Source organism: Lissotriton helveticus, chromosome 9 (assembly GCF_964261635.1).
Source record: "Lissotriton helveticus chromosome 9, aLisHel1.1, whole genome shotgun sequence".
In the NCBI taxonomy this organism is placed as follows: Eukaryota; Metazoa; Chordata; class Amphibia; order Caudata; family Salamandridae; genus Lissotriton; species Lissotriton helveticus.
The window spans coordinates 1,011,746,744-1,011,766,717 of record NC_136070.1 but is presented as its reverse complement, the minus strand read 5'-3'; positions in this window follow the sequence as shown (position 1 = coordinate 1,011,766,717).

The following is a 19,974-nucleotide window of genomic DNA, read 5'->3' as shown; positions in this document are numbered from 1 at the left end:
TCTATAAGCCAGTTCGTTAGTTGGCTTTCCTGAAAGTGGGTTTTCACAAGTATATCCTTCAGAGATTTAGTTTTCCTGTATGTAACTACAGGTTTTGGCCCTAAGATTTTTCCTATGTCTGGATCTCCAGCAATCAAAAGACAGTATTTTTTGATTTTATTAATTATTATCCCACTTTCCTTACTATATATGGTAACAAATCTTGGTGCTCCCTGTTTGATCATATCCTCTGGTTTTGTTTTTGGAATCAATGTTTCTTTTCTTGTTTTTTTATCAATTCTCTTCTTACATTTCTCACATTTTTTTACTGTACCCTCTTATTCTGAGCCTGTCCATTGTTTCATGGATCTTATCTTCTGCATCCTCCCTTTTAGAACAGTCAGTTTCATGCCCATAAATTCCCCATAGGGATTGCTTTCCATCAATGGTTTGGGTGAAAGCTTGTCCCATGCAGGATACTATTGGTTGTGGTATTTTTTGAAGAACAGCGTGGAGTGTATGACATCATTTTCAATAAAGATCTTAGTATATAGAAAGGCAATTCCCTTTTTGCTGGTAGTGCATGTGAATGACACGCCAATTTGATTGGTATTTAATTTCAGATAGTACTCATTAAAATCCTGTTCTGTGCCATTCCATATTAAAAGAAAAATATGATCCATCTGTGGGAGGGGTCCTTGCTGCAGAGCTCACAGGTTCAATCCCCAACAAGTCTGACATAGCCTTTTATCTTTTCAGCTCTATAAAATAATAATCATAAAAAGAGTACAGGTTGTTAATGCGTCAAGAGGTCTTTTAGATTATAATGTCTGTTTGGCAAATGATATACAGTATTACCCTTTGCTTTGTATCTCAAATGGCTTCGGTGTTTTGCTGTCTTTCAACTCCATGCCTTCTATCCATATCTCTGCTTTTCACACTCTCTACAAAACTTCCCAGGCCCATCCACTTTTCCTTTAAAGTCTTGCCTTCAGACAGCGTTCATGCGCTGTCGTTTATGATGATCTATTGTCTCTTTAAAAAAGACTCTTAGAGGGGCTTTAGTCAGCCCATTATTTACCAGTGGTTGGTTTCATCCTCGCTCTCATTTCCTTGCTTCTAAATGGTCAGCGGTGTGCAGACTTCACTTCCTATTTGTGTGTTTGTCACTTTGATGGAGCATCGACCAAGAATTGATTCATGTCTTTATTGATGTCCTTACACTCCTAACACTCTAATGGAGGTACATATATTTTTGCTTCTCCAAAGTCTTGCTTCTTTCCTGCATTGCTTGTTGCCTCGTTGTTCCGGCCCCCTCCCTCCCTGTTTCTGCTGTCTTTCCCCACTACCGCCACATGGTCTGTTTTGATGGTCTGGCTTGACAGCGCAGCAGTCACCAGACAATTATGGGGTCATCATTAGAGAGAGGATTTGACTCAACCCACATGTTTTGATTGTGCAGATGTTGTTTGCTTCCTCCAAAAAAATGCTTGCTCTCCAAAGGCTGTGAATATTTTGTTTATTTATCTGGCTGTTTGTTTGATTATCAAGCTTGAACTTTCAGGAACACACACATGACATTGATATGCTATTTAAGTGCCTTAGGTAACTAAGATAATTTATGTTGTTCTTCTCTGGCAGCAGCACAGATGGGCACAAATGAGAAGAGGGCAGCCATTAGCCTACATGGAGTTTTAAATGGGGCTTGACAGTGCAACTGTCACCAATATTATACAGTTCTTTGCTTCCACACAAGTACATATCTATTCCCATGCTATTTACTTCTAATTCTTCACATTACCAAACAACATTCCTGTAAAGCCAGACCTGTTGGCATTGCAAATTCTTGTTTTTCTTTCCGGTTTAAGCCGCGTTTGTGAACCTTGTGCACGTGCCATATTTATTTTCAAAGCGGCTTACACAGGTAAGAATGGTGGGGCAGTGGAGCGGGTCAGAAGTCAACAGTCCGCCGCGGACCCCCCAGCCATTGTAATATGGCGGGGGTCTTTGCTGCGAGGATGGCGGGCGGATCGCCCCCGCCGGGCCAGCGGTGACTACCGCCGGCCCGGCGGGGGCAATCTGCCCGCCGTCCTAATGGGGCTTGTCTCTTACTCTTTTGTTGTGTTTTTTTATTACTTTACTATAGTCTTGGTGCTACCTCGCAGCCCCCACCAGTGACTAAGAATGAATCAAGAGCTCCCTCATTCTCATGTTACTGTGAGAGGCAGGACAGGGTAAAACAATCAGGAAACTCTGCCTTCGGACGCTAATTGTAGCTGTTGCTGAAATTCGAGGGTGAGACCTTCATTTGCTGGGCTGTGGCAAAGTGCATCTAAAGCATCCAACAATTCGGTAGGTCTTCTTTGGGGTTCCTGTGCTATGATTTTGAGCCACTTTCTGTTAAGTTCCAAAAAAAACTATAGTTTTGTGTATTTTAAATGCAAAGAAAGAAAATTCATTCTCAGGTAGAGTAAACATTAAAAAAGAATAATCACTATGATTCTTCATAGGTCTGGAGGAGTGTCGCCCACCTGCCAGCACCATCCAAATCATGCCAAATTAAATTATAATAAAACGGGTTTTAAACCCTTTTATTGTCATTTCATGTTCCTTGTGCCGAGTCTTGGGGTCTGGGTCACAGTGACAACAGGCACTGAGGGGAGTGGTATGTGCACTTTTTCTCACCTCCCCCCAACCCTAGTTCTCTTTATTTCCAGAACCCGCTCCCCCCCCCCCCCCATCTCCCCTATGGCCCTTTGTTTTTTCGCCTCCTCCCCTTTCACTTTTTCCTCCCGAACCTGGTGCATCACAGAGCAGCGTGAAACAAATGCTGCTGCAGGAGGCTGTTACAGTAGCCCCCTCCGCCTTCCTCCCACCTAACACTGAGATGGGAGGGGGGTGCACGGCGGCACATTAACAGCTCCTTCCAGCAGCATGTGTGACTCGCTGGAAAACAACGTGTCAGGATGGTGCCAGAGAGAGAGCAGATTTTAAACTGTATTCTGCACTCTGACATCCGACATCTCGTTCCCAAGGCTGCACTGGCTGCGCAGTGATGGTTTGCTGGCTGGGCCAGAGTATTTTTGAGACATGCACATTGTATTGTATTGTAATTGCATTTATATAGTGCTTACTACCCCTGACGAGGCATCAAAGTGTTTTTTCGGTGAGTAGCATGCTACTCCGTAACCCATAAATGATTAGTGGTGAATTAGTAAAGTGAAAAATGAAAGTAATTAGAGTGGAGGATATGTTAGTCAGTTATATGGATTGAGAAGGATAGTGGAGGGATAGAAGAGGGAAAAAGGTTTGTATTTATATAGCGCTTGCTAGCCCTGATGAGGTGTTGAAGCGTTTTGTGCCTGTTGCAAAAATACCTAAAATTTAGATTTTTTTGGGCTGCAATTTTCTACTTTTGCAGCTGCAAAATTGGCCAAACCAACCTGCGATGTCCTGGGGTCTAAAGACATGCCCTATATAAGGCTACTGATTACATACAAAATTCCCTTTTTATTAAGTTCTCTGTACATCTATTAGCCATGCAAATTCTTCCACGAGCTTCAGATATCAATATTGGCCTCGAAAGGCATTATCTAAGCATTCCATTATCATTATCTGACTTTTTTACAATGCTAAGTTTAGCCGAGAGACACCTCAGAGCACTTGTTGGCAGAACAGTGGATTCCTGAAGGCACACCAATGCTTGCAACAATTTTATGCCACAGATGTTCCGAACAAGTATATTACCATTTTAGGTGCATATATGCACCTTGTGATTGCCAAGCATCTAAATACTCGAAGAGCGTCAATCTCCCTCAAGTGGTTGGTTCACCCTTTTTTCTCATGAGTGCAGCATTCCCGACACACAATTGTGCTCTACACAGCCCAAGTGGGTTCCTTCATTTTAACCTGTCGGACGTTCATGACGAGCTCAGCTCGTCATGAGCCACGGTGCTCGTGTGCTCATGATAGCTCGTCATAACGGTCCGAACGTTCGCAGACGGGGCTGATTCTCCCGATGTGCTGAACGTTCTATGAAAACGGGTGTGGCCGTGACGAGCTCAGCTCGTCATGAGCAGACGGCCACCGTGGCTCATGACGAGCTGAGCTTGTCACGAGCACCGGGGCGCTGTGCGCGCCCCCCGCTCCCCAGCACAGCGGGGGAATTTGCCCCGTGGCCAACGGGTTAATGCACTGAAGTATGAACAATGACCCAGCACCTTTCTTATTGAGTGAATTAAGAACTGGAAGAGCAGCTCACAAGGTTACCTCAGTATGACCATTAGGCAACGCGCTGGGATTATCTCGGTTCTCATCAGCATGCTGGCACACATACTTAGGCCACTGGATCTACTACTTTTCTGCTTGTCATTCAACAATGAGTAAACTGAGTTTTATCCTTAACCTATGATGTCTTACATCAGAAACGCACAACTGTATGAAGGTATGCCCTGCCTTGGCTCTGCTACATTTTGGGTTGAAATGCTTGTATCAGCATTAGAGATTGGAAGCGCGCTAAAAACTGCCAGCATATAATGCATGTGCCATTCCTTAATAAATTATAAGCACAACACTTTGCATTGAGGTGCTCAGAGAAGAAATTCCGATTCTCTCCTCTATACATGATTGAAGTCTAAAACCATCTAAGTAAAAGTCCAAACTAAGAGGAGTGGTTTAAAACCTAACAGGATCTCATAAAGTCTGAGAAATGCAGAAAAATAGGAAAATATCTGAAAGTACGAGAAGGTGTCATCATTTTAAGAGCCTTCTTGGGTCATAGAAATGAATGTTTAGCTTAAGCCACACTCTGCAACAGCCAATTGAAATATGCATAGAGGTCTAAACCTCTCAAAATCTAAAAGAAACAGGTGTGAAATCCAATGTATTCCACCAGAATCTTTTAAGTAACACTCTTCTGTTCGCATCATCTGGGCTCCATTGTCCTTTCAATTATCACGTTATAAGCTGAAACATCGACCATGTATCCCATCCCGAACGACCATGTATCCCATCCCGAACATGGGAACGGCATTGGCCTTTGTCACCTGTGAGCCTTTGCAACATTAATAAATGGAGACTTTCAGCTAACGCTCTGGGTCTCCATGTTCCTTGTCAAGGTCTTTTTCTCAGGCTCTCTCTCTATCTCTAGTACATTATTGTATCCATTCTCAAACTAACAAACTATGTGAATAATGCCAGCAAGAAAAAACATGCAAGCGGAAAATGAAAAATATCATTTGATACAGAAAGAAATACAGCCTAGTAATGGCCATTTGGTGTGTTAAATCGATGGTGCACGTTCAAACACAAATTAATAAAACTGTCAGTGCATTAGATTCATGTTAAGATTACATGCGTATAAGTGTGACTAGTAATTACATTATGAATGGAAAGGTGAAACATTAGCGCTCACATTACATAAATAATTTTTGTTTCTGAAGTGAATACAATTTAATAGTGTGAGGGTGATTAATTCAATCACCTGAACAGAATAGAATGAGGATGGTTTTCATCTGATTTCTAAGAACTATGGGGCATATTATCAAGGACGGCGTTAAAATGATTGCCGGTTTAGCGGCATAAAACTGCAGCTAAAGCGGCAATAATGGGCTTGATAATATTCCCTGGAGAATTCCAATAGAAGCCCATGTTCACACCAGAACATGGACTTCTATTGGAATTCTCCAGGGCATATTATCAAGCCCTTTATCGCCGCTTTAACTGCAGTTTTCTGCCGCTAAACCGGCAATATTTCTTAACGCCGTTCTTGATAGCATGGCCCTATATCGTTTAATACAGTTAAGACACACACAGTACATATGAATTCTCTAATTCTACAGTGAATGCAGTTTAAGAGTGATGTCAAGGTGTCAAGGGCAAGACTTTGCATTAAAATTGTTAGGTCACGCAGAAAAAATTTGCTAAGTGCACAGTTAAATTGCATATTCATGATGTTCAAAGATGGTGCCGAAACTACACTGCTCCAGTGGATAAGATGGATTGGGACCATGAAGCATCTGTGCAGGGGTGTATACCTTAGCACTTCAACACATTCAACCCTAATTCAGACAAGGAACCACTTCAAGGTAGTCATTTGCAGCCTTCTTTACATTATATCTATTGATTGCATAGGTAACATCCTTTTGGAAATATTACTTATGGGGCAGTGGTCAAATACATAGATGAAATAAGGTTAATGTAAGACAGACAGCAACAGGCAGTGCACCAAACTGATGCCGCACACAAAACTGATATCTCGCAAAACCAAAATGAAATAAGCTTGTGCACTTAACCGGCGAATGAGGTTCACTGGAACAACCGATGTATGTTCCTCGGGCTCAGGACGAAGCACTCCTGCCCCAGGAGGGGTTTATAGATGAATATTGCACGAGATGCAAAGGTTAATGGTGATCTTGCGCCACAGACTCGTTCATTTCCATGAGTCTCAAACTATACATTTATACTGTTTAATACTGTCCAAATGCATGATGACACCACCTCTCCCCATTCCATCTGTATCGTCGTGTTTGCTTAGGTCTCCAGGCACACCCTGCTATGCCATGTATGTACATAGCCCTTGTTTAAGTGTTACACATACAGTGAAAATGGTCTGTGTGAAGCGAGGCCAAGAGGAAGCTAGACTTGCGCAATGTCAAATACGTGAAAAAATCAGTATGTTGAAGTACAATAGTAGAACACCAACACATATGGTCTGGAACTACCGACCACCCCTTCCCTGTCGTGTACACCACCACATCAAGCCTTAAAGTAATTTGCCATGCAAGCAGTTTTCTTCGGAAGGCAGGGGGTCTCACGACCCCCCGGCCGTATTTATTAAAATATGAAAACAAATTAAAATTGTTAAAATAAACATTATTTACACAATCATTAATATGCAAAATTCTGACATTAGATTAACAGCAATGTAGACCGGTATGAAAGGGCTAACCTTAACAAATATCTAATACAGTGTGTTCCTAACCGAATCTAATATCCTACGTATGAATTTTTCATCCTAACATTTTGGGCCTACGGCAAGGTCGCTAACCGGTGTCAGATCCTTATTATCCAGCTACGCCCTCACGTATGAGTGCGCATGCGCGTCAGGGCCCGGTTACCGGGAGAGTACGTCCCTCTCCTGGTTACCCCGTACGCCTCGTGAACTCCATTAAACCAAAAAAGAGGGCCCTTTCACTGGCGCCGTTTGATGACGTCCTAGTGTATGAGCGGGGTGGCTAACAGCCCAAGGAAAGCTGACTCCCTCCCCCGCACCCTTCCAAACAAGCGGATATCCTGCCCCTTCAGTTCTAGGAGAGTCCATTGGCCCCTCCCCCTGGGCGACCCCATTCGAGAATGGTGACGCCCCCTAAGGACCTTAAATTGCTGCTCACCCATCATGACCTTACCGCCTGACCAAGGATTACAATAAATACGACAAATGAGTCACCTGTGAAACGGAAAAAAGGCCTAAGGACAAAACCAAGTACACACACATCAATGCACACAAAATTGTTCACATTCCAATAATACCGCCTGTAAAAAAGGGGTAAAAGGCCTAAGGAAAAAATTCACGGCAAACATATTTACAATGTCATAGTACCCTCAATGGTAATACCAACTAACAGTCAAACTGAACTTCTGCTTCAAGGGCTGGTGGGTGGGAAATTATTCAGCCCCTAGCTGAGGGGCACGGAGCGAGCCTGGAGAGTGCGGGTGCAAGAGGGCGACCCCCGCGCTCCCCAGGCCTTTTAATCTCTCATGTAAGGGGGCTGTGCAGCTCCCGCTGGCCCGCTTCCACCTAGCCCCTCCCCTTGACCCGGAAACACTCTTACCGCTTCCGGGTCAACGGTGGGGCCTGCACCAATCGGTGGTGGAGCGCCCCCCAGCCGCGTTATCAAGACGCGGCAAGAAGGGGGGGCATGCCCCTCCATCGAGGATACGGGGGAGGGTGAAGCCGGGCCCCGCCATACGTGCGTGGGGGCAGAGCGGCCCCCCCTTTCCTTATGGTCTGGGACTACCGACCACCCCTTCCCTGTCGTGTACACCACCACATCAAGCCTTAAAGTAATTTGCCATGCAAGCAGTTTTCTTTGGAAGGCAGGGGGTCTCACGACCCCCCGGCCGTATTTATTAAAATATGAAAACAAATTAAAATTGTTAAAATAAACATTATTTACACAATCATTAATATGCAAAATTCTGACATTAGATTAACAGCAATGTAGACCGGTATGAAAGGGCTAACCTTAACAAATATCTAATACAGTGTGTTCCTAACCGAATCTAATATCCTACGTATGAATTTTTCATCCTAACATTTTGGGCCTACGGCAAGGTCGCTAACCGGTGTCAGATCCTTATTATCCAGCTACGCCCTCACGTATGAGTGCGCATGCGCGTCAGGGCCCGGTTACCGGGAGAGTACGTCCCTCTCCTGGTTACCCCGTACGCCTCGTGAACTCCATTAAACCAAAAAAGAGGGCCCTTTCACTGGCGCCGTTTGATGACGTCCTAGTGTATGAGCGGGGTGGCTAACAGCCCAAGGAAAGCTGACTCCCTCCCCCGCACCCTTCCAAACAAGTGGATATCCTGCCCCTTCAGTTCTAGGAGAGTCCATTGGCCCCTCCCCCTGGGCGACCCCATTCGAGAATGGTGACGCCCCCTAAGGACCTTAAATTGCTGCTCACCCATCATGACCTTACCGCCTGACCAAGGATTACAATAAATACGACAAATGAGTCACCTGTGAAACGGAAAAAAGGCCTAAGGACAAAACCAAGTACACACACATCAATGCACACAAAATTGTTCACATTCCAATAATACCGCCTGTAAAAAAGGGGTAAAAGGCCTAAGGAAAAAATTCACGGCAAACATATTTACAATGTCATAGTACCCTCAATGGTAATACCAACTAACAGTCAAACTGAACTTCTGCTTCAAGGGCTGGTGGGTGGGAAATTATTCAGCCCCTAGCTGAGGGGCACGGAGCGAGCCTGGAGAGTGCGGGTGCAAGAGGGCGACCCCCGCGCTCCCCAGGCCTTTTAATCTCTCATGTAAGGGGGCTGTGCAGCTCCCGCTGGCCCGCTTCCACCTAGCCCCTCCCCTTGACCCGGAAACACTCTTACCGCTTCCGGGTCAACGGTGGGGCCTGCACCAATCGGTGGTGGAGCGCCCCCCAGCCGCGTTATCAAGACGCGGCAAGAAGGGGGGGCATGCCCCTCCATCGAGGATACGGGGGAGGGTGAAGCCGGGCCCCGCCATACGTGCGTGGGGGCAGAGCGGCCCCCCCTTTCCTTATGGTCTGGGACTACCGACCACCCCTTCCCTGTCGTGTACACCACCACATCAAGCCTTAAAGTAATTTGCCATGCAAGCAGTTTTCTTTGGAAGGCAGGGGGTCTCACGACCCCCCGGCCGTATTTATTAAAATATGAAAACAAATTAAAATTGTTAAAATAAACATTATTTACACAATCATTAATATGCAAAATTCTGACATTAGATTAACAGCAATGTAGACCGGTATGAAAGGGCTAACCTTAACAAATATCTAATACAGTGTGTTCCTAACCGAATCTAATATCCTACGTATGAATTTTTCATCCTAACATTTTGGGCCTACGGCAAGGTCGCTAACCGGTGTCAGATCCTTATTATCCAGCTACGCCCTCACGTATGAGTGCACATGCGCGTCAGGGCCCGGTTACCGGGAGAGTACGTCCCTCTCCTGGTTATCCCGTACGCTCCGTGAACTCCATTAAACCAAAAAGGAGGGCCCTTTCACTCGCGCCGTTTGATGACGTCATAGTGTATGAGCGGGGTGGCTAACAGCCCAAGGAAAGCATGACTCCCTCCCCGCACTCTTCCCACCAAGCGGATATCCTGCCCCTGAAGTTCTAGGAGAGTCCATTGGCCCCACCCCCTGGGCGACCCCATTCGAGAATGGTGACGCCCCCTAAGGACCTTAAATTACTGCTCACCGATCATGACCTTACCGCCACAGGCCAGCATAGTTGGCCGACAATCTGGCCCCCCCAAAAAACTCCTACACTGAAAGGTCATACCTACCTCGTGAAACCTTCTAACCATGCTAAAATATTCTTTGTCAGTAACTCATTGCCTGCCTCAGTCAAGTGGACCCCATCCTGCAAGTAAAATTGGTCCCGCCAGATGCACCCATGTGGAATACTCTGCAATTGAGGTGTTCGGAACAATTTCTCTAACTTGTTGTTGATCCTCTTTACCGAGTGATTCAACGCCCTAACAGAGTCCACCCCCCTTCCACTGCAGCCTAGGTATCAACTGAGACTACACTATGGTGCAACCTGGGCACAACTTTGCCAGCCAACCTGCTACTGAGATAATCTCTTCCAACAGGACCCTCCTGCCCAGCTTTACCAAATCGTCCCCCCCCACCCCCCCAGGTGTAGGATAACTACAGAGGGGAGCGGGGCGTGTTTGTCGAGTAAAGAACCCCCTAAGCTGATTGAGGCAGAGCCTGCCCTTACCATGAAAGGAGACCTTGAAACCCCTCTGCTCCGCCCTCCGTCTACATTTGCCTGAAAGGAAAACTTGTTTAGCACGTTTAACATATGAATGAACAACAACCCATACTACATGTGTCCTCTTTCTGTCTACTTGCATTCGTCGTGCTGATGAAAGATGCTGTTGATGACCCGGTATCAGTTTCCGCCCTGCGTCACAGGCTCGAGAAACTGAAACAGAACAAGAAGGCAGGTGTCAGGGTGATTTAGTTGTACCCTACAACATGTGCAGTCGCACATAACGTTTATAGCAGTTGGAAGACCATCTTCCAATCCTCATCACAATGTTGGCATGCAACCCTCTGGCTGTTGCTTCAGTGGCCGCTCCTATTCTGAATGAGTGTGTGCCAAAATCCCTGGGATTTAAACCCGCCTTGCTGATTGCCATTGCCAGAACTCTTTTGAACTGAAACCTGGTCAATGGGGTACCGTCTGCATGAATCAACAATGTTCCTACTGCCGCGCTTTCTCGTTGCCTGATGAATGCCTCTACATGAGACACCGGGCAGCAAGGATTATTCCGTGCCCGGTGCAGTACCAAGCTATCCCCCCGGGCCTCCTGATCAGTTTTTGATTTCAGTATGGTTACACACAATGTCTCGCCCCTTATCTTTGTGTTGTCGAGCCGGACACCACCGAACATGTCTAATTTGTTGTTAGCCACCAGTTCGCTTACCCGTAATGCCCCATAAAAGGCCAACGAAAACACGGCTTTAAATAGGAGTACCTCCCCTGGGGAGCTACAGGTGTCAGACAAGGCGGCCAATAATGTTGTCAGCCGCTCCAAACCTATTGGTTGTCTGCCGTCAGCGGTGCTTGCTTGTAGGCTCCGCCACCCCCTCAATGCCTTCCACTCTATGAAACTGTTTGTGGGATCTCTGGCACCCAGTAGCTGCGCAAAGAAAGAGACGGCTGCCTTGTTTCTGCTAGCTGTCGCCGCTGAGCGCCACTCTTGGTGCAATGTGTCCATGTACCAGGTAAAATTTTCCTCTTGATCCCAATTATCCTCCCAGTCCTGCCCCAAAAAACAGCAATAAGACATAAACGCCCCTTCGTATGCCTTCCTGGTCCTGGGCGCTAAGCTGGCTGCCACGAGGTCCTGTAATCGGGGGCACCAATTTGCCAAAGTGATGTTGGGAAGTGTGCCGGTGTAGCCTCTGCAGATGGTAAATGTTCCCTGAATACCTGCATCTTAAAGCGAGAGAGTGCGTCAGTTATTCAAAACTCCGTGGACGTGTTTGGCCCTAAACAGTACATTCAATTTCAAGCATCTCAACACAATCTCCTTCATGTGGCGAAGTATAAACTTACACCGGGCTGCCTGTTGATTGATACATTCCACCACGGTCATGTTGTCTGACCAGAAGATCACAGATTGATTGCGCAGATTGTCAGGCCAGACCATTAATGCAACCCATATCGGAAACAGTTAAAAAAATCCGATATTTGCTGTCAAGCCGCGCTCTTCCCACCAAGCCGGCCACCGTTTCGCCACCCACTCCTTTCCAAGTGTGGCACCAAACCCCACACTGCCTGCAGCGTCGGTCCAAAGACCTAACTCCGCCGAGGATGTGGGGGAGCCGGACCACACTACTCTGCCGTTGAAATCCTCCAGGAATGCCATCCATATCCGCGTGTCCTGGCGAACCTCGACTGACAGTCTAGTGTGATGGTGTTTCTCTCGCAGGCCCTTCATGGCCTGCGCGATTGAGCGGGAAAAAGGGCGTGCCATAGGTATCACCCTCAGTGCGAAATTCAACTGCCCTACTACCTGCTGCAGCTGCTGCAGCGTCACTTTCTCTTTAGCCAAACATTGTTGCAGGGCTGTTCTAAATCTAGTGATCTTTTCCTTGGGCAACCTGAAACAACCCTCTCTTGAGTCCAGTTCAATGCCTAAAAATTCCAAGCATGTTGCTGGCCCCACCGTTTTTCCAGGTGCCAGTGGGACCCCAAAAGCCCGCATGAGCAAACAAAATTCCTGCAATGCCCGCGCACACTCCTGAGAGCCCGCTGCGCCCAGAAAAAGAAAGTCATCCAGATAGTGCATGACCTGATGGTGCCCCGTTGTCTGCCTCCAAACCCATTCCAGGAAAGTACTGAATGTCTCAAAGTACGCACATAAAACAGAGGAACCCATGGGCATGCACATATCCATATAGAATTTGCCTTGAAAGGAACCTAGCAAGTGTTGATCTAGGGGGTGTACTGGCAACAGCCGAAAAGCGGATTCGATGTCTGATTTAGCCATCAATGCGCCAGGCCCAAGTGATCTCAACATATCCACTGCCTGGTCAAAAGACGCATACTTCACACTACAAATGCCTTCGTCAATAGCATCATGCAATGATGTGCCCCTAGGTGCTGAGAGTTTGTGGATGAGTCTGTACTCGCCCTTCTCTTTCTTTGAGACCACCCTGAGGGGTGAGCAAACAAAATTAGGTACCGGGATCTCATGAAAGGGACCCGCTATCCTACCTAAGCGCAGCTCTTTCTCAATTTTTGTAGCCACCACAACTGGGTTGTGCCTTACTGATAATTGGTTCCTACAGTCGGGGGTCCCGGTATATCCCACCACTGGGATCCAGAAGCCATGAGAGAAAACCTTCTTGCAGCAGTCTTGCCGCGGCATGGTCTGGGTACCTGTTCAGCCAAGGAATCATAGCCAGCACGTCAATGGGTGATTGAGCGACCCTCAAGCCTACCCCCCTATTCTTGTTTCCTTCTTCCCCTGTTTCCAGAGGTATTACCTTTTGAGCAGCATGCTGTTTCTGGGTGGGAAGAGTGGCCACATATGTAACATGCGTGTTTGAACTTACAAGTGCCCGCTGCCCTGGTGCATGTACACCTGTTAAAATCCCAACAAACGCCTTTTCGATCCCCACCACCTCTGACCTTCCCACCCGCGCCACTTCCCTGCGCTGGCCGAAAGGGCTGCTGGGGTTTGAGGGGATAAACTTTGCCCCAGCTTGTGCCTGCACCCGCTGTCTGCCCACCTGAGAACTGACCATACCAAGAAATGGAATCAACTTTATCCCAGGATAATGAGTGGTTGAACTTCTTAGCTTTCCTGAAGGCTATGTCATACTCCTTCCAACCATCCCCTCCATGCTTGTCACTAAACATAGTAATTCTACTCTGGTATCAAGCCATCTCTGCCTGCAAGTTGGGGGAACGTTCAGCTGTGATTGCCATAAATACAGAAAAAGCTCAAACCCAATTAATTAGTGTCTCTTCCACCCTGAACTTAGTCAATTGTGCCCGCCATTCACTAGGCAACATCCATTCCTACTGTGACTTGGCATACTCCATTTCCCTGTTGTCAACCAGCAATGAAAATATATTCACATATTTTCCTGCCCAAATCAACTCCTTCATCCCTTGTGAAACATGTTGGGCTAGGCTTTCCCTCCTGGAGGGTATTGCCCCTTCCCCTAGCTCCGGCAAAGCCACCTCCTTACCATTTTCTGCAACTTGCGTTGGTTCAACACTCTTGCCTGTCCCTGCGTCGCTGCCCGCACCTATTTGAGGAGAAATCGGTACGTTTGGCACCCCACGGCCACTGCTGGCCAAGATTTCTTCCAACACTTTTTGTGCTTCAGCGGCGGGATCCCCCGAGGAGGGTAATACCCCCCCAATTCCCAGCCAGGGGAGTACTGCCGCTATCTGTGCCGCCAGCTCAGGGGGTACCTGCCTAACCGGGTTCCCCACTGGTACCTCTGTAATCACCACCGGGACCGCCGGTGGCCTAAAGTTAGGGGGTGTCAGTGGTGTGGCCGGAGCCGTTGCTACAGGCACACTTGTCGGGGTTAGCGGAGTAAGTATGGGCGCAGCAGGAGGTGTGGGCACTCTGTCGGGGACTGTCACAGGTGACCCTCCCACCACCCGTGGCTCGGGGGCCCGACCATAACTCCTCTTGGCTCTGCCCCTTTTGGGCACCGCATCAAGTTCCCCCCTAGGTTGAGGAGGCACTATTACCCGCTTGGGTCTCCCCGATGGCCCTGCTTGACTATCCACCCTCTGATTTATCTCTGCCACGTTCTTCCCCAACTGATCCAATTTCCTGTCCATAGCTGACATTCTGCGCATCATGCCCTGAAACATGAGCTCCATGTGGGAGCGCTTAGCGCCACATACACCAGTCATTTCTTTCTTTTGTTATTGGCAAGCAACCTACACTGGAAACCAATGTCACACCTATGGGCACGATGTGCCTTGTACCTGTAACCAAGTAGGAGGCTCTCAGGCTGGCCGTAAGCACCACGCAACTGTGACCGCAACACACCAGCTAGCCTGGATGATTGGGCGAGCGCACTTTAGCCCGGCAGCCCAACAGAAGCAGTGAAATGCAGGCCTGCCTGAGTCCTCGGATCACGATGTCCCCTGTGTCCTTCTCCGGCAGCTCTGTCGGCAGTGCCCCCTGAATGCTGGTCTACGATGAAAGAAAAGTTACAACACAGTAATGTCATCTTGCAACAATAGACCTTGTAGCTGCGAAACCTACGCCTTTGTCCTGCACACTGTTACAAGGCATGTGTAATATTAAAATACCATTAACTTGCCCTGTCCTATTCCACTAGCACCCCGGGAATTAAAGTATTGAAATAAACCTTAGCTGAGCGTAGAAAGTTATCCCCTAGCGCTGTGCAGATCAAATTAACAAGGAGCGTTAAACTGGTCTCCCATCCGTGTACTAACCACCCTTCTCGATGAGTGCTGTAGCCTTTACTATTGTCACAATAGCTATGCGCCCCTAAATCCTACAACCAGGGAAAACTGGATGTTTTCTGCTACAGTCTCCCCCCCACACAAAAACGAACGCTTATCTCCGGGCGTCCCAAAAAAACGAGCACTTTACACTGGACGTTTGTGTATGACTAGCTCCACGCACCGCAGCAAGCAGCACGCGCTGGGAAAACTATCTGCTTCCTGCTAAGACGTGTTCACGCCCCTCTGTACTTGCCCCCGCTAAACAGCCTCAAGTATCAGCGCGGGCCTCTCCCCCACCAGATTCCGGTGCCTTACTCCGGTTACCGCCGTCAGCCGAGCGCGAGCCTCTCCCACTGCACCGATCCCGTTACTCGAAGCCCTGCGATGAGTCCCAGCCAGGCAGTGAGCCAGCGAAATTCCTCTCACTTGTCCTCTCCAGCCGCGCATGCAGGGACCACGAGGATGCCCAACGCCACCGCAAACTTGCAACCTGAAAGAGAAAAAACAAAACAAAATTATTCAGCCCCTAGCTGAGGGGCACGGAGCAAGCCTGGAGAGCGCGGGTGCAAGAGGGCGCCTCCCGCGCTCCCAGGCCTTTTAACCTCTCATGTAATGGGGGCTGTCCAGCTCCCGCTGGCCCTCTTCCACCTAGCCCCTCCCCTTGACCCGGGAGCACTTCTACCGCTTCCGGGTCAACGGTGGGGCCTGCACCAATCGGTGGTGGGGCGCCCACCAGCCGCGTCATTAAGACGCGGCAAGAAGGGGGGGCATGCCCCACCATCGAGGATACGGGGGAAGGGGGAAGCCGGGCCCCGCCATACGTACGTGGGGGCCGAGCGGCCCCCCTTTCCTACAGTCTATATTTTGCTTATCTTCAGTGCACAAGTTTTATAAAAAGAAGTGGGGAGACTGACCAAGTAAGACAATATGCTAATGACCTTATGACGTCACGACGTAGCGCTATAAAAGAAATAAAATAGTGCTATTTAAAATTATTTGTGTAAATACTGGGACAGACTAACCCAACTGACAGTCTTATAGTGTCTGCAGGGGGTACGGCATCCACCCTGAGAAAAGAGTGGGGGGACGCCGTGTACCCCCGACTCGAGCCCTGCTTATCTGCGAGAATTTTACATGATCTCCTGTGCTAGAGCCCAGAGTCAGGTCTTGCTACATAGCAGGATGCACCACACCCTCCCTCTAAGTAAAAACAAGTATTGGCAAAGCCAATAAGATTCACCTATATTTCAGCTACTGGCATCGTCAATGTGTTTTAGCCATGTTGTATAGCATCGTGGCTGCTGTGCTTCATAGCTGAAAGAAAGGGAAAAAAACATTTTGACATAATCGGTGCTGGCTGCATCATAGCTCTTTATTTCATTACTTTTAGACATGTTACACTCCTATCCAGCATGCTTAAAAAACATTGACAATGCCAAAAGCTCTTGAGTAGGAGAGACCTATTAACTTTGCCAATGCTTGTTTAATTTCACATCCCCCTCTACCTAAACCTATCATTTTTATTCACCTGCACTTTGCCCTTCCTGCTACCTCCCGCCTTCAATTCTTCCCAAAACAGGTTTTAGTTCAAATCTCTTCTTTTCCTCTTCCCAGACTCTCACTTCTCTTACAGTCTCTTTTTTCTCTCTCATGCGTCTCACTCTCGCCCCTCCTCAGTTCGGCTCCTCCCTTCATCAACCCCCTCCCCTCTCCCTTCCCTATCTCCCATTCCTCCTCATTTGGTGAATCTCCAGCACGGCATTAATTACAAACATTCATTAGCACATGCTTAGTTACACAAAGACTAGAACAGAATATAATAGTTATCTGGGAAACATCTGATTAATAGTCCGTGCATTGCTCTGGGAATCGTGTTCATAATTAACAGAGGCCACGTTGGTGTGTAATATTAATGGTATCCATTTTATTATGCAAATCAAACCGCAAATATGCCCAACCGCGCATCTCGGCAATCGAAGGCTGTTTTCAATTCTGAGATGGATGCTTTTTCGAGACAGGGGAGCCTGGGTTTAGTTAGGTTATTTCGAGGGGGCAGTGCCGATTGGGGGTTTCAAATTCTACCCCTTTAACAAAAAAAAATGTCTGCTGAAGGGACAGAGATGGGGGAAGGGGATTTGAAAAAGGTTTATAGAAATACGCACTTGATCCCAGCCAGAGACACTGACATTCAGATGTCAATATTTTCCAGTTACAGACAAACAACTTGTTGCCATAGAAACGGCAAGGGCATCCATGAGCCGCGGCCTGGAGGGTCCTCTACTGAGAGCATGGAGAGCAAATCGTTCGCCTGGAAAATATGAGCTTCAAATAAAGTCACCTGGGTTTCAGCAGTCCCTGCTACTCCAATTTTGAGACCACAGGCTTAGTCAGCTCTGTCAAAACAGCTCTGCTCTGGAGCAACACTTGCTATTTCATGGCTGAGTCCACCACGCTCAGAGCTCCGTCAAAACAGCTCTGCGCTGGAGCAACCCAGCTATTCCATGCCTGAGTCCACGCGCACAGCTCCGTCAAAGCAGCTCTGCTCTGGAAGGATGTATGACTGTACAACGCGTGCTTTTACAACGCGTACCGTTACGACGCAGGTTTTACAATGCAAGTCGTTACAACGACTTGCGTTGGGGGGCGCTGGATAGTGAATAGTTTAATTTACTATTCCAACTCCAGTCCCCGTGGATAGTAGGGAAGGTGTTGGATAGTAAATTAAACTATTACCTATCCTAGAGCGCCCTCCAGCGAAAGTCGTTGTAATGACTTTCGTTGTTAAACCTGCGTCGTAACGGTACTTCGTTGTAAAAGTTCCGTTGTAAAGGACGTTCCCCCTCTGAAGCAACCCAGCTATTCCACGGCTGAGTTCACGCGATCAGCTCTGTCACAGCGCCCTTGCTTTGCTAACCCTAATATTCAATGGCTGTGTCTACGAGCACAGCTCCGTCAAAGTAGCTCTGCTCTGGAGCAAGCAGCGCTTATTTGGAGCAACCCTTCTATTCCATGGATGAGTCCAGGCACACAACTCTGTCAAAGCAGCTCTGCTCTGGCGCAACCCAGCTATTCCATGGCTGAGTCCACGCGCACAACTCTCCTCAAAGCAGCTCTGCTCTGGTGCAACCCTGCAATTCCATGGCTAAGGCCTCGCGCACAGCTCCGTCAAAGCAGCTCTGCTCTGGAGCAACCCAAGCTCTTCCATGGCTGAGTCCAGGCGCACAGCTCCTTCAAAGCAGCTCTGCTCTGGAGCAACCCAGCTATTCCATGGCTGAGTCCACGCGCACAGCTCCGTCAAAGCAGCTCCGCTCTGGATCAACCAAGCTATTCCATGGCTGAGGCAACTTGCACAGCTCTGTCAAAACAGCTCTGCTCTGGAGCAAGCAGCTGTGCTCTGGAGCAACCCTGCTATTCCATGGCTGAGTCCACGTGCACAGCTCTGTCAAAGCAGCTCTGCTCTGAAGCAACTCAGCTATTCCATGACTGAGTCAAGGCGCACAGCTCATTCAAAGCAGCTCTGCTCTGGAGCAACCCAGCTATTCCATGGCTGAGTCCACAGCCCAGCTCCGTCAAAGCAGCCTTGCTCTGGAGCAACCCAGCTATTCCACGGCTGAGTCCACGTGCAAAGCTCTGTCAAAGCAGCTCTGCTCTGGAGCAATACAGCTATTTCATGGCTGAGTCCACGCGCACAGCTCTGACAAAGCAGCTCTGCTCTGGAGCAACCCAACTATGCCATGGCTGAGTCCATGTGCACAGCTCCATCAAAGCAGCTCTGCTCTGGAGCAACCCAGCTATGCCATGGCTGAGTCCATGTGCACAGCTCTGTCAAAGCAGCTCTGCTCTGGAGCAACCCAACTATGGCATGGCTGAGTCCATGTGCACAGCTCCGTCAAAGCAGCTCCACTCTGGAGCAACCCAGCTATGCCATGGCTGAGTCCACGTCCACAGCTCCATCAAAGCAGCTCTGCTCTGGAGCAACCCTCTTATTCCATGAGGAGCCCACGCGCACAGCTCCGTCAAAGTGCCCTTGTTTTAGAGCAAGCAGCTGTGCTCTGGAGCAACCCTGCTATTCCATGGCTGAGTCCACGTGCACAGCTCTGTCAAAGCAGCTCTGCTCTGAAGCAACCCCGCTATTCCATGGCTGAGTCAAGGCGCACAGCTCTGTCAAATCACCCTTGCTTTGCTAACCCTGCTATTCCAGCACTGTAAAAGTGCCCGTGTCCTACATCATCAGCCCTGTTGTTCCAGGTTTCAGGACTTATGTTAACACAGGCAGCTCCACCAGCGCACCTCTGCCCTCCAACAACCTTGCTTGCTATTCCTGTTATGGGTCCATCAGGGGTGTAGCTCAGTCGGTGAGAGTACAGTGGATTAGTGGGGTGGGGCATAGAGTGACATAAAGCGGACTGGCAAAGAATAGAGTGGCATAGAGTAGACTAGAGTGGAGTGGCAGAGGGGGTGGAGTGAAGTGTCATAGACTAGAGTGGCAGAGAGTGGAGGGGTGTACAGCAGATTGGAGTAGCATGGAGTAGAGTGATATAGAGTAGAGTGGTGTATAGTGGCATAGAGTGGTTGGAGTGGTGTAGAGTAGAGTGGAGTGACATTGAGTAGCATAGAGTACAGTGGAATGGTGTGGAGTGGAGTCGTGTATAGTGGAGTGGCTAAGAGCAGAGTGGAGAGACACTGGGTAGTGTGGTGTGGAGTAGAGTGTTGTGGTGTGGATTGGCATAGAGTGGCAATG